This window comes from Hydra vulgaris, chromosome 12, assembly GCF_038396675.1.
Source record: "Hydra vulgaris chromosome 12, alternate assembly HydraT2T_AEP".
Classification (NCBI taxonomy): domain Eukaryota; kingdom Metazoa; phylum Cnidaria; class Hydrozoa; order Anthoathecata; family Hydridae; genus Hydra; species Hydra vulgaris.
The window spans coordinates 5,717,006-5,731,376 of NC_088931.1; the positions used below are offsets into that span (position 1 = coordinate 5,717,006).

Consider the following 14,371-nt stretch of genomic DNA (forward strand, 5'->3'; position numbering starts at 1 on the left):
CCGACTCTAACTTGAAAATCATCTTCTTTGAGGAAAGTGGGGGTGGGTGTTCCACACTCCCGTAAAATCGCCACCCCCAGTAATATCGCCTCTGACTATTAGTCAAATTCATTTCAGAGGCCTGGTCTCGAAATTATTTCGATGTAGGGAAAAAAGTAAAGATAGTTACTTTGTTATTAAAAAAAATCAACTAAACAATACTGTCGCTGCTACTATTAGCTCTTAATTCATCATGATTAAAAACCTAAATGATTAAAAAGATACTTTCGAGGAATTGCGAAAGAAAATGCAAATGTATTTACCTTTTTTAAAGCTAAAAGAAAAAAAGGAAGCCTAATAGGCTATTGAATATTTTTATTAAATAGCGAACATCTATTTTTAATGAAGTATCTCTTAAAATACCAAAAATTACAGCTGAATGGTTATCAAACAAGATGTTTTACGATAAGAAAATTAGTGAAGATATCGTTTACAGATATTGTGACCATAAAAAGGGAGGGAACAGCGTCTTCCTGAAAAAACATAAAAAATGCTACAAAGTTGCAAAATAAAATAGTTACCTGGTTAAATGTTACACGCATTAAATCAATGAGTATAAAATTATATATTGACTATTTGAGATCAGTTGTTGGTAAATCTGCAGTTAAGAGGCGTAAAATAGTTTTATTTTTTTGCTTGTTGCGATACTTGCTTAAAGTGGTGACTTTTTAATATGAAAATGGAATATTTTAATATCCTTTTAATTTTTTTTTTTAAGTTTTTTTTTATTATTTGATAGACTGCCTGCCCCAACCAAACCCTCAGTCGATGTAGCGGCACTTCCTTGTGCAGCAGGTTATAAGATAGTCGATGTATGTACTGAAGCCAATAAATATTAGTTTATATTAAAAAGTCACCACTTTGAGCAAGTCTCGCAATAAGCAAAAAAATAAAATTATTTTACGCCGCTTAACTGCAGATTTACCTGTACTGGGTTTACTTTCACTTTTGTGTTTAGTGTCTTTCCCTTTTGTGTTTTTTAAAACACAATAATGATAAAATACTAAATACAATGAAAACTATAAAAAAAAAATGATTTAGGCTCTTTCTTGCACAAAACAGTTACAAAGTGTAATCGTTTTTTAAAATTAACTGAGTCCTAAATAAAAAAGATGACAATTGCTATATCAGCATATCCAGAACTAAACTATTTTTATACAGATGTATCATTGTTTAAAAATTAAAACAACACTTTTAAGAAATGGCTGTTTAGTTGTAACGTATTTATTTTTAAATGAAATTAAAATTTGAACGCGAATCATTTGTCTGTCAACATTTATGTTATAAATACTCACAAAGAACTGCCTTTGTTTTATCAGATTATATTTGTTTTAATACCTCATTATTTGATCCAATTATACTTCACATGGATAATACTAAAATTGAAAATATTGATTTCTATATTAATAAACTCACGCAAGATTCAAGTTATAATAATACTTGAAGAAACTTCTTCTAACACTTTTAAAAATAATACCAAAATTGTCACTAATATCATTCGAAATAAGACTGAAAATACTGATGTACAAAGAACATATGATGGTTTAAAAGGCATAGCATATTTCTCATTAATAGATAACTTTTTAATACTGGTATTGAAAATATTGACCTTAGTAACTGCATGGCTCCAAAATGATATGCTATTAATTACGTAAGCATAGAACAAAATACAAAAAAGTAGCATAATTACAGAAAACATAAAGTTACAGCTGCTTGACTATTTAATTTACTTGGTTTTTTTGGAAAACTTTTAAAGATATGTTATATTGGAATGTTTTTTAGAATGTTTTTTACACCAGGCCTTAGCCATTTAGAAAATATTCAAAAAGGTAAATTATTTGAAAACTTCTTTCTAAAGTAAAAGTTGAAAAAGTGTACTGATACAATACATCAAACGTTTTTAAATTAAACAAATTTATATCTTATTAGTAATTGTTGAAGAAACAGTAAATTCATTATATGATTAAAACAAAATGAAAAATCTTGAAATCAAGTTTTGCAATCTAATTTTGTTATGTTAAAAGTCAAATTTAACAATCTGGCTTTGTTATGTTAAAATCATTAAGAAAATTTATAAAAAACTTAAAGTTTTTTGCCCTTTTATAATTTTTATAACTAAAATTTTCTCTTTGCTGAATTTTATTTTTGTTTCTTCATATCACTTTGTTTTTATGATTGATTCAAATTTTATTTTAGCTAGTCAGTTTTTTTTGCATCTTTTTTCTTATTATTTAACTGAAATAATAATGTCTGGCGAATTGTTTGTATTTCTGGCAAATTGTATTAAATCTCTATTTTTATAAACTTGTTTTAAACAACTTCATATAGGTTTTTTGTACACTTTCTGATCTTGGTAAACGATAGTATTTGAGTAGACCATTCGAATCTTTTGATTAAAAATTTTTATAAAGCATAAAGCAGAAGCACAATACAATTAAAGCATTTTAAAAATCTAGCCAGAAAAAAATAAATAAATATTAAGATGTGGAACACTTGTTGATGCTTTATCAAACTGAAAAGCTACCATTTTTCTACATCGTAAACATATGTATGTGAACCGCGTCTAATGAATTTGGCTAATAAGAGATTATTTGATTTTTTCATTAAACTTAAAGCACTTTTTTAATTTTTGTTTTTATTAAAAACTCTGCGGGGGAAAACTTTTGTTTTGTTTTGTTTATTAACTAGATTTAGCGTTGCGTATTTTATAAACAATTTCTAAGTATTACGTCTGTATTTCGTTAAAAACGAAGCATATTTAATCACAAGAGGGTTCACAAATTTTTTAAAGAGGATTAAAGCCACATTTACTAGCTAGCTACAAGGTACAGAACAAATAATAATTGGTAATCACAAAACTGCTCTTTCTCACACTATTTTAAAACCAATTAGCAACTGACTGGCTGCGGTTCTAAAAGTATTCTGCAAGTTTGTGACTGTCTGCGCAGATCTTGTTTTAGATTTTGAAAGTTTCATCAAAAAAATGCGCTTTCACACAAGTATGTGCACCAAGCATTCGCACAATTATGTACACCTAAAAAGACACTCATAATTTTTATATTGTCAACTAAGTTGCTGTACTTTTTTGGTCAAGATTTCTGTAAAATACCATTAAACTATGTTGATTATATGCCTCTCTTAAAACATCACTGCATTGAAAATTAATTAAATCTATTTGGAATTTTTCTAGAACAGTTTCAATTTCAACAGAAAATGGCATTGTGAACAATTTAATTTTTTCAGCATGTTTCCTAATATCTAAAATACAGGTAACAAATTTTGCTGTGTTTCCAGGATTCAGCTCACCCAAGATTAGAAAATGACTAAAATTTCTAGTCCTTAACTGCTGCTTCCACAAAGTTAATTTCAGCTAAAAGACTAGATTGAGAATGTATATTTTTCCAATTTACTGATCTTTTTCTTATAGATATTTATCAAGTATACTGTAAGTCGGGTCCTGTAAGTCGGGTCAGGTCTACAAGAGATGCAAACTTTTCAATAATCTTCTTTTCTTCTAGCTCTGGTAGACATTCTTTGTTTAAACTTTTGAAAAAAACCTTTTTTGTTACGAGTCTTTTCAATTGACTTTGTAAAGTTTTGGACGTAATGCTACACATTGCTTTAACTGCTAAAAACCGTTTAAGTTTTGCTGATAAATAATACAACGCAGGTAAATTAATGACAAGTTGTTTTCTGCCAATTTTGTTTTCCAGTCTGGAAACAACAAAAATATTTCTTCCAATCATTGAGCTGCCATCATCTGTTGTAAATGAAATTATTCTGTTGTTAGTCAAGTTAAACTTTCTAAATTGCGTCAAGTAGCTCTTCAGTAACAGACGTCAAGTAGCTCTTCAGTAACAAGGAAAGCCTTAGTCAATATCACGAATAAAAACAGTTTTGATATATTGGTTGCAATTTGTGATATGGTTGATTTATCTATAGCTATCATATAATACAGAAATACATTTACTCTTTTTAAAAACGACAAATTCAAATTGTGAGCAATATCACCTGTTCATTGTGTATTTGTTTGTCTTGAGAGTGAGATATTATTTAAAATTTGCAAATTTTCAGGGAAAATATTTTTGAATTCAATTTCAAGAGATTGCCTGATATTTTCCCAATCACTAAAAACCACTTTTTATTTTTTAAACATTTTAGTCTAAATTTGTTAGTTCGTTTTTACAATATAATGAGAGAAGATAAAAATTAATACAGTTCATAAAGTAACCAAACACTACTAACATTTGAAAAATAGGTATCTGGAAGATCAGTAAAATCTTATCGTCCTCATTGCGCACCTCATTTTTGGAATAAAATTGTTTTGCCAAATTTTAATTTTGATCTAGCTACTCCTTTGCATCTTTTTTAAGTTAAGCTTAAAAGTCTTTTCCTCTCCCATTATTATCAAAATTTGACACTAATTTATATATATATATATATATATATATATATATATATATATATATATATATATATATATATATATATATATATATATATATATATATATATATATATTTATATATAAATATATAGGGGAGAGTTGCCTTAATTGGAACACTTTAGGAAAAAATATTTATTAACCAAAGATGGCTTAACTATGAAAACATTTATGAATTAAATAATATAGACATACAACCCTACTATGCTTTTATTAATGATTCGACTCTATTGATCGCACCCTTATTGGATATAAACTTTGATTTTTCAAGGCACCATTTTGTTCCAATAAAGGCAACTGGTCTCCTTGAATGGAACACATATATTCTTTAATTAGAACAGTTCTAATATTTGAATAAATTACAGCTATAAAACTTATGGCTCAAAGGAAAAATTAATTGATTAGCTTTTTAATAAAAGATATTTAAAAGATATAATAACAAATAAAAATTACAACAAATATTTAATCCTTTTTTCGCAATTCATAAGTCTTTTTTTCTTGCAGCTTCTGCACTTGGGATGGTAGTGGTGATATGTGGTGTGCTGTGGTGGCGATGGTGATTTTATTTGATGTGCTCAATTTCATTTGGTCCATGGTGATTGAGTCAAGTGCTACTTTGCTTTCCTGTGGTTTTTGCAATAGTTTGGCAGTTATTGGATTTAGTGTGAGCTTTTTTTTTTGTAGATTTTTTAATTTGTTTGGAAGCTATTTGATTTAGGGTGTGCTTTTGATCTTTTGGTGTAATTTCTAGAGCACATCTATACGGGGAGCTTGTAAGATCAGCTGCCTGAGTTGTTCGTGATCTTCTTTTTTTGTTTTTTACTTCAAGTGAAAACACTGGCAAAAGAGACAAAGTTGAAACTGAAACATGACATTTTAATTTTTTTTCACTTGATTTATCTGTAGATAGTTTTGTCATCCCATCTATACTTTCAGATGACTGAAGATTGTTTGAAGGAACAACATCAGTAAATGAAGAGGCTGTAAAATCAGAATCAGTGAATACATTTATGTCCAAAGGCCACAACCCACTAGCCTGAAATCCTTTCATAGCAATTCTCAATGATGCTGCCTGACTATATGCGTCACCAAATAATTCTGCAACTTGCCAAGTTGTTACTGGTTGTGATATATGTGACCGCATCCATTTTCGCATAGCTTTATCATAGTATGTACCAAGTGGTCCAAAGAACGCAACGTCTAATGGTTGCAGTCTGTGTGTAGTATGAGGAGGTAGTGATACCATACGCACTCCAGCATTTCGTGCTAGATATATCGCTGCCAAATTTATTGAATGTGTAACATGACCATCAAGTATCAACAAAACTTTTGATTGTTTTTAAGGTTTAACAACTTTAATGAAATAATTGAGCCAATCTAAAAAACCTTCATTTGACATCCATCCTTTCTCTTGAGTACTAAATACAGTTCCTGGAGGTGCACCATTTGTTATTTCTGGCTTCATTCTTTTGCGTTTTTATATTAAACATTGGTGGAACATAAAATCCTGCTGCAGATACACAAACTACAGCTGTTACTGAATTTCCTTGTTCACTACTAGTCATAATTCCAACTCGTTTTTTGCCCTTTGCACTAATAATTCTTATCTGACCATCTTGTACTGTTGATAAACTAGTTTCATCCATATTATAAAGTCTGTCTGGAGTTAACTTTTCTTCCATGTATAACTTTGAAAGTAAATTAAAGAAAGATTGCACTCGCTCTTTATTAAAATCTTGTGCACGTGCAATTGATGTTGATTCAGGCCCACGAAGCGACAGTTGTGGGTGCCTTTGCATAAATGCATAATACCACTTTTTTCCTGCCATTCGTGTTTGTTTGTTAAAATTATGTGTGATGTTGTTAGCTTCCGCAATATCAAATGCTAGACGACGAAGATCATCAATCCTTAATCCAAAGTACATCGATTCTAATAATAAACAGTGATTAGCTAGTTCTGTTTCAATTTCATTAGGTAAGGTGGTAAGTCGACCATGAAATTTCACATTTGCAACAGCAACTTTGTTTTTTTCATTTATATGCCTTGACAAAGTTGCTTTTGGAATACAAAATTCATAAGCGGCTTCATTTAAGCTGATTTCTCCTTGTTTTTTTGCTTCAACAGCCTTTTTCAAGTTTTCTACTTTCCATTTTCCATATTTTCATGGTGTTTGCATCTAAAATAAAAGGAAATTACTATGAAGATACATAAGGAGAGTTTTATAATCTTATTACAGGCTTATTTTTTCATATATTTATTTGTTATTCATATATGATTAAGTTAATTATATACTCATTATATAATCATTATTTTTCATCATTTTTGTTTAGTTAATCATTAACTATATAAATCAAAATCTATATAAACTATATAAAGTTTGCAACTTTATATATTAACTTCTATATACAGTAAAAAACTTATGCTGGGTATATACTTTATGTTGTCTTACAAGTTTATCCGTTAAATAGAAATGTATAACTTTTGTAAAACTTTTACACTTTATTTTTTACTAAAAGATAAAATGATTTGTAAATTAAAGTATACGATGTTTACAATCAACTTTATATCCTTAGACTATGACTAGACTTTAGACTATGAAAAAATTTTTGTGAAAAATCATTTCATACTTTAAAGCAAGACTAAATACCAATTCCAAAAAAGCAACAAATGTCTAACAATAATACTATGTCTATAAAAGAAATTCGCTTTAAAAAATATTATACAGTCGGACTAATGAAATTTTCTGATAATTCGGACGTCAAGTAGCGTGTTATGAGATGACATCGTTTCAATTACGGCAACTTTTGAAGTTCCATTCTGGGCAACATAGGACCTTGGTGTTGTAAAATATTTACATACAAGTAACAACTTACGATATAAGCTCTTAATATCACATAGACTTGAAACCCTTAAAATTTAAAATTTAAAAAAAATTATCATCAAACTCAATATCGTTAAGCTTCTGTAATCGTTTAAATGCAACGATAAAATTAGATCGCAAAAAATTTTTTCTTTACAAAAAAGTAATTTTATTCACATACGTGCAGTTTTTAAGTTTAAATACTAGAAGTTTCAAAAAATAAAGAAAATTATTTTCTTTACAAGAAAAAATATTCATGAAAGTAGAATAAGTTCCAGTTTCTAAATAAAGCTAAGTGTTCCAATTAAGGAGCTGTTCCAATTTCGGCAACTCTCCCCTATATATATATATATATATATATATATATATATATATATATATATATATATATATATATATATATATATATATATATATATATATATATATATATATATATATATATATATATATATATATATATATATATATATATATATATATATATATACATATATATATGTATATATATATATACATATGTATATATATGTATATATATATATACATATATATATGTATATATATATATACATATGTATATATATGTATATATATATACATATATATATACATATATACATATATTTATATACATATATATATATATATATATATATATATATATATATATATATATATATATGTATATATATATATATATATATATATATATATATATATATATATATATATATATATATATATATATGTATATATATATATATATATATATATATATATATATATATATATATATATATATATATATATATATATATATATATATATATATATATATATATTTCGAACATCGCATTAGCAATAAATTTGTAAAGATTTTAATAAAAATCACAATATTTTTTATTCTTGACATGTTTCGTAGTCTTACTACATTTTCAAAAGATTTAATTTACAATTAAAACTCTGGTAAATAAATTTAAAAACTGAAGACAATACGTTGTCTACAAATTTACTTGTGCTGGTTGTAACGCCAGTTATATTGGAGAAACCTCCAGACATTTGACAACACGGATAAATGAGCACCTTACGAGTGACAATTGTTATTTATTGATTTTACGCATTATATTTATTTTATTTTCTGATATAAATAAAAAGGCATTTATTTTTTGATGGTGGGACGCAGGCGGAGCAGCAACCATTCGGTCTGCGTATAAGTTAAATAAACGCTGCGTTTCTATAAAATATCTTTTAATAGATAGCTATTAAGAATTTTTTTATTATAAAAAAAACATTTTTTTATTTAAAAAAAATTAAACAAAAAATAATATTTAATTTTGTAAATCGGTCATCGCCCAGTCGGCATATCTAGTATTGTAAATACTCGGAGTATTGATCACGTATAACATACCGCCGTTGATACCAGAAAAATACGCATTTAGTTTTAAGTTCCGAATTCGAGTTCAATACCACTTATTTATAAAAAATACGTGTTATTTAATATTTGATTAAAATCGGATACGATATCGTACCCGATTTTGATCAAATATCAAGATATAACGGAAAAACGAAAATCTTTGCTTTAAAGCGCATGCTTAAACTGATATTGTAAAAACAAAATTTAAATTAAAAAGTTTTATCTTGAGAAATTTAGTAAAAAGTTAGTCTGGAATGAAAAGGAATAGTCAGGAATACATGAAAAGTTGTATGAAGAGATATCGTTCTGCTTAAGCAGTATCGCATATCTCCAATACAGTTACATTACTTTTTTTGTACTAAAAAAGTTACTAAAACTTTATCATAAAAATATTTATTACTACTTTTAAATTTATTTAGTTTTATGAAGTCCTATATTAATATAATTCAAATATATTATAAATCCTATCATTTCATAACTTGCCAATTTTATTATGTTGATTATTATTTTATTAACATTTCTGTTATACTATTACCTTTTTTTTTTACTGTTTTAAAAAATTTAGAAAAATAATTTAAAACTTCGAGCCAACACTGACATTTTATTGTTGCTAAACGTTAAGTTTTGTTATAAGGATTGCAGTTCTTCTATCTGTTTTTTGTTCTTTATTCAATAAGTATTTGATTTAAATTAAATATGATTATAATTTGATATTTTATTACGAGATATATGTTTTTATATATGAATATATATATGAATCTTTTTAGATTTTTTCATGTCATTTTTAAATTTTTTGTTCGCGCAATTCAAGTTATATATGTTTATAGTTTGCATATATGTTTATATTATGTTCAAAGTTAAAAAGTTTTTGATAAATATATGTATGTGGTAATATGTGTTAATAACACATATGTAATAATCACAATTACATAACACTGTTATGTAATTGTTTTATAAATGTGTCATTAAAATACTATAAAATGTATCTATTATGTATATAAATATTATATGAGGTGTTCATATATGTTATATAAAGTTAAATAAATGTATTTTATTTTATAGTTTATATTATGTTTATATTATTTTGTTTCCATGTTTTCAAAGTGTGTGATTTGGCAAACGTGTTGAGCAAGATTTTGCGTAAAGTTGTTATTTATGTTACTAATGTTATTACATTTGGCTTACCTTTATGTTGGTGTCTATTGTTAAAAATTATAAGTGGTTTTATTATTGAAACTCACTGCTTTTAATCATTCACTAAAAGCCACTCAAGAAAAATCATTTTGCCATATATACATTTTGTTTATATCTTAATTTGAATTTTTAGAACCATGAAGTACCAACATGATTTGCTTTCTAAAAGCTAACATGGAATAACAATATTTAATAACTACTACTCTCTTATCATGACATCTTATCTCTATCAGATATATTGATTTTCGATTCATATTTGATATTTTTCTTTGTATTTACTTATCCATTACATTTTTTCATTTCAGATTTATCATATGATGGATTTATGCAATATAAAAGAACAAATGTATGTAAATTTCTATGAATTTTTTCTAGGCTTTTCTAAATGTGTTTCTTATTCACATTTTATTTTACAAGCAAGGTCTGCAAGCAAATTTGAGCTGAAAATTTTTTTTAGCTTTTAAGGAGAATTGGTGTTATTCTTTGGTTAATTTAATTTGTTTAAATATAGTAGTTCTAACAAATAAATGTTTGTTTGTTCTTGGTTTTTTACTTATCTGTTTTCAGATTCTTATAAACTAGGCAACTCAGCTAAGCAAGTTTTTTTTGTTTTTTATTGGTATTGGAAAGAGCTGAAAGTTATTTTTTAGAGTGTTTGAAAAGAACTGAAGTTTTTTTTATTTACTTCAAACGGTGTAACTGATACTGGTTTGAGTAAGTTTACTATTTTGTTTTATTTTATATTTGATATATATTATATTAGATATATATTTTGTGTATTTAACATGGAAAACTGACTGTAATTTGTTGATACGAATGTTCATAAACTTAAATGCCTATATTTCAGTATATATATATATATATATATATATATATATATATATATATATATATATATATATATATATATATATATATATATATATATATATATAAACATATATATATACATTATTGTGCATTTATTATTTTTGTTCATTAAGGCAAAAATAATTTTGTGCATTGTAGATTCTTTGTTAAATTAAATGTAAATAAATATTGTTTTATATTTTTGATAAACGACTTATGTATGTAAACATATAAAAAGATATGGATTTCAATAAATCTTAAGTTCAAATAAAGTCTTTGATTAGAAAAGATCACAATTTGTAAGATTCTTTTACGTTCATTTATTCAATTGTAACAATAGTAAGATTACTGGTAATATGTTTAATGATAACAGTGAAATTGAAATAGATAGTATTAGGCTCAACGAAGTTTTTAATGTAAAATGCTAATATGCAACTTGAAAAATAGTTGTCAAATGAAAAAAATAGATCTAGGCAGGATGAAACTAATCGTTGTTGAAATGTAAGAAATGCAACTCGGCGTGCAGAAAACTTACTTTACAGAATTCAGTGTCAAGCAGTGTTAATGTCTGTTAATTTGATTTTACTTTAGACACTTCAGAACAAAGCAAAGTATGAGTTTAACTATTTATAGTAACAATTAACACTTTTAAATCCAAATAATTTTATTTTTTCTTTATAATTTCTATCATAAATATGTTCTTTTTTCTTTTTTTTTTAGTTTGTCTTCCCTTTGTCATCTTTTGATTAGTTAGCTAACTGTTGAAACATGGTTTTAATTTTGTAAATTTAGTATGATGTGAAATTTACTCTATTAATCATTAGTCAATAGTTAAAGAGAAGCTGGAGCTTAATTAAGAAATGCTGGAAATTAGCTTTCAATCAAGATAAAAATAATTTTGTTTACTGGTAACATAATAAAACCAGTTACTACTATTTATTCTGTGCTTTTTTACATTTGTTAACATGCTGCTTTGGAAGCACTTACTTTCTCTCTCTCTCTCTCTCTCTCTCTCTCTCTCTCTCTCTCTCTCTCTCTCTCTCTCTCTCTCTCTCTCTCTCTCTCTCTCTCTCTCTCTCTCTCTCTCTCTCTCTTAGATGAGAGGGAGATTTAATAAAACTTATGTAATTACTGAGCTCTTACGTATTTCTTAAAACCACAAATGATAATGACCATTTATAAGAAATATTTTACGAGTTTCTTGCTATTTTATGATATAGTTGCTCAAATTGTTTAACTATAATTGTCCCTTGATTGTTCAAATATTGAAATAAATAAAATCTTTTTAGTCCAAGTATTTAAGTTAATAAAATATCTTATTAAGTTGTGGTGTTATTTGCCAGCGTTACTATAGTAACAATGTATACATTGTGTTGTCTAGCCTTTTTATAATCTTTTTTAATTATTCTGTAGACAGAATATATAAACCTGTCATTTCGAAAAGGATAATAAGACATAAGTCGAAAAGGATAATAAGACATAAGTCCAAAACTTTTAGCAGTTAGTTTATAAGTTTGAATTAAAAATCTCTGTATGATTTATGTTTTTTTTATAAAAAATAAAAAATACATAAGTTATATGCGTTCTTTATTTATCTACTTCTTTGTTTAATTTCTTTAGCAACCTAGACATTATTTTAATAAAAATCATATTTTTGTTGATTTTGAAAAGTTTTAGTAAATGGACTTGCAGTGGTGTACACTGGATTTTTAGATGTTTAAGTTTTGACACTTACAGGCATTGTGTTAACTCCAAACTTTTGTATGTTTATGCTTATATCAAAAAATAATGTTTTGCATAGAATTGGGGTGATTGGAGCTTGGGAACAAAAAAACCCTAATTTTTGGGCCCACCTAGTCCTTAATGTGAGAGCAACAAGTTTATAAAGTATTTTCTTTACTATTTTTGTCTAAATTTATATTCATCAACAAATTTCAAATTTCATGCAATAATCTCTTATTTTTTAAAAACTATGACCATATAAAGTTTTAACCCCCCTCAAAAGGGGGCTCTAAACATTGCAGGGTCATAAAAACTGAACACTAAGAGACTATTGCATGAAACTTGAAATTTGTTGATGAATATGAATTTAGATAAAATATAATATGAATTTAGATAAAAATAGTGAAGAAAATATTTTATAAATTCGTTGCTCCCATGTTAAGGACTGGGATGGCCCAAAAATTAGGGTTTTCTTGTTCCCAAGTTCCAATCACCCCTATTCTTTGCAAAACATTCTTTTTTGATATAAGCATAAACATAAAAAGTTTGAAGTTTTCACAATGCCTGTAAGTGTCAAAACTCAAACATCTAAAACTCCAGTGTACACCACTGACTTGTGCCCTTTTTGAAATGACAGATTCATATATTTTCTGTTATTATTATCCTAATTCTACTAACAATAAAATGCAAATAGTACTTTTGTAATTAAAAATTGTAATTTTTTTTTCATGTCTTTTTTTAGGTATTTGCAGGCTTTACTTGACTGTCCTTTTCTGGTACTTGTGTTGTGTAGATTTTAAAAAGAACTCAACTGATGTTAATGCGGTCTTTATGTCGTTAACTATAAGCAATGGCGTTGCTGATAGGGATAGTCAAAGTTAAAACATTTATAGATAAATTTGTATTTAATTTTTTAGATAATATATCAAGTTATTAATGTGTTTTTATTGTTATTAATGATTTAATAACTCATAACCCGTATTACGGGTTGCTTACTGCTAGTCATTATCATTATTTTATGAATTCATATTAATTAATAAAATTGTACTGAATATTCTCTGGTTATCGTGTTTTAAACGTGTTTAAATGCGAGTTTGATACTCAGTTGGCGTCGTATTGTATACCTGTCTTTATACGCATCTGATGTCTATTTTTAATGCACGTTTGACACGATAAAATGGCTAACAAATATTCGTAAATAATGCGTATTCTGGAAAGTTTTAAATGCGCATGTAATACCAGGAAAATATCGTATTGAATATTCTCTGGTTATCGTGTTTTATACGTGTTTACAAGAGTTTCAAATGCGAGTTTGATACTCAGTAGGCGTCGTATTGTATACCTGTCTTTATACGCATCTAATGCGTATTTCTAATGCGTATTCGACACGATAAAATGGCTAACATACATACCACATCAATACGTATTTAAACGAGTTTCTAATGCGCATTTACAACTAAATTTGCCGACTGGGCGATTTGTAAATCGGAATGGTTTTTATTTCATTAAAAACTTAAAAACAAATTTCGGCAAAAGATGCCTTTCCTATAGACTTTAAATCATTCTTTGTCTATAAATTTAAATGCGCAGGCTGTAAATCCTGTTATATTGGCGAAACTACTCACCATTTAAAGACAAATAACTGAGCACTATAAAAGGGATAAAAACTCGCATATTAATAAACATATTTATTCAAAGAAAAGTTGTTTTCATAGATTTAATCATGCTAGTTTTTCAATTTTGGATTCAGCATCAAGCAAATTTACATTAAAGCTCAAAGAAAGCAAATAGAGTGGAAAGAAAGTAAATAGAAAGTGGAGTGGAAAACTGTTAGTAAACAAGTGA

The 14,371-nt window shown here is 26.7% G+C and overlaps 1 long non-coding RNA gene across 1 annotated transcript; it reads left to right on the forward strand.

The window, feature by feature from the left end:
* Positions 1–10,530: 10,530 nt before the first annotated feature.
* LOC136087800 (uncharacterized) lies at positions 10,531–13,463 on the forward strand. The gene is made up of 2 exons (XR_010642081.1): positions 10,531–10,669; positions 13,269–13,463. It is a non-coding gene; the product is annotated as an uncharacterized LOC136087800 (long non-coding RNA).
* Positions 13,464–14,371: the final 908 nt, after the last annotated feature.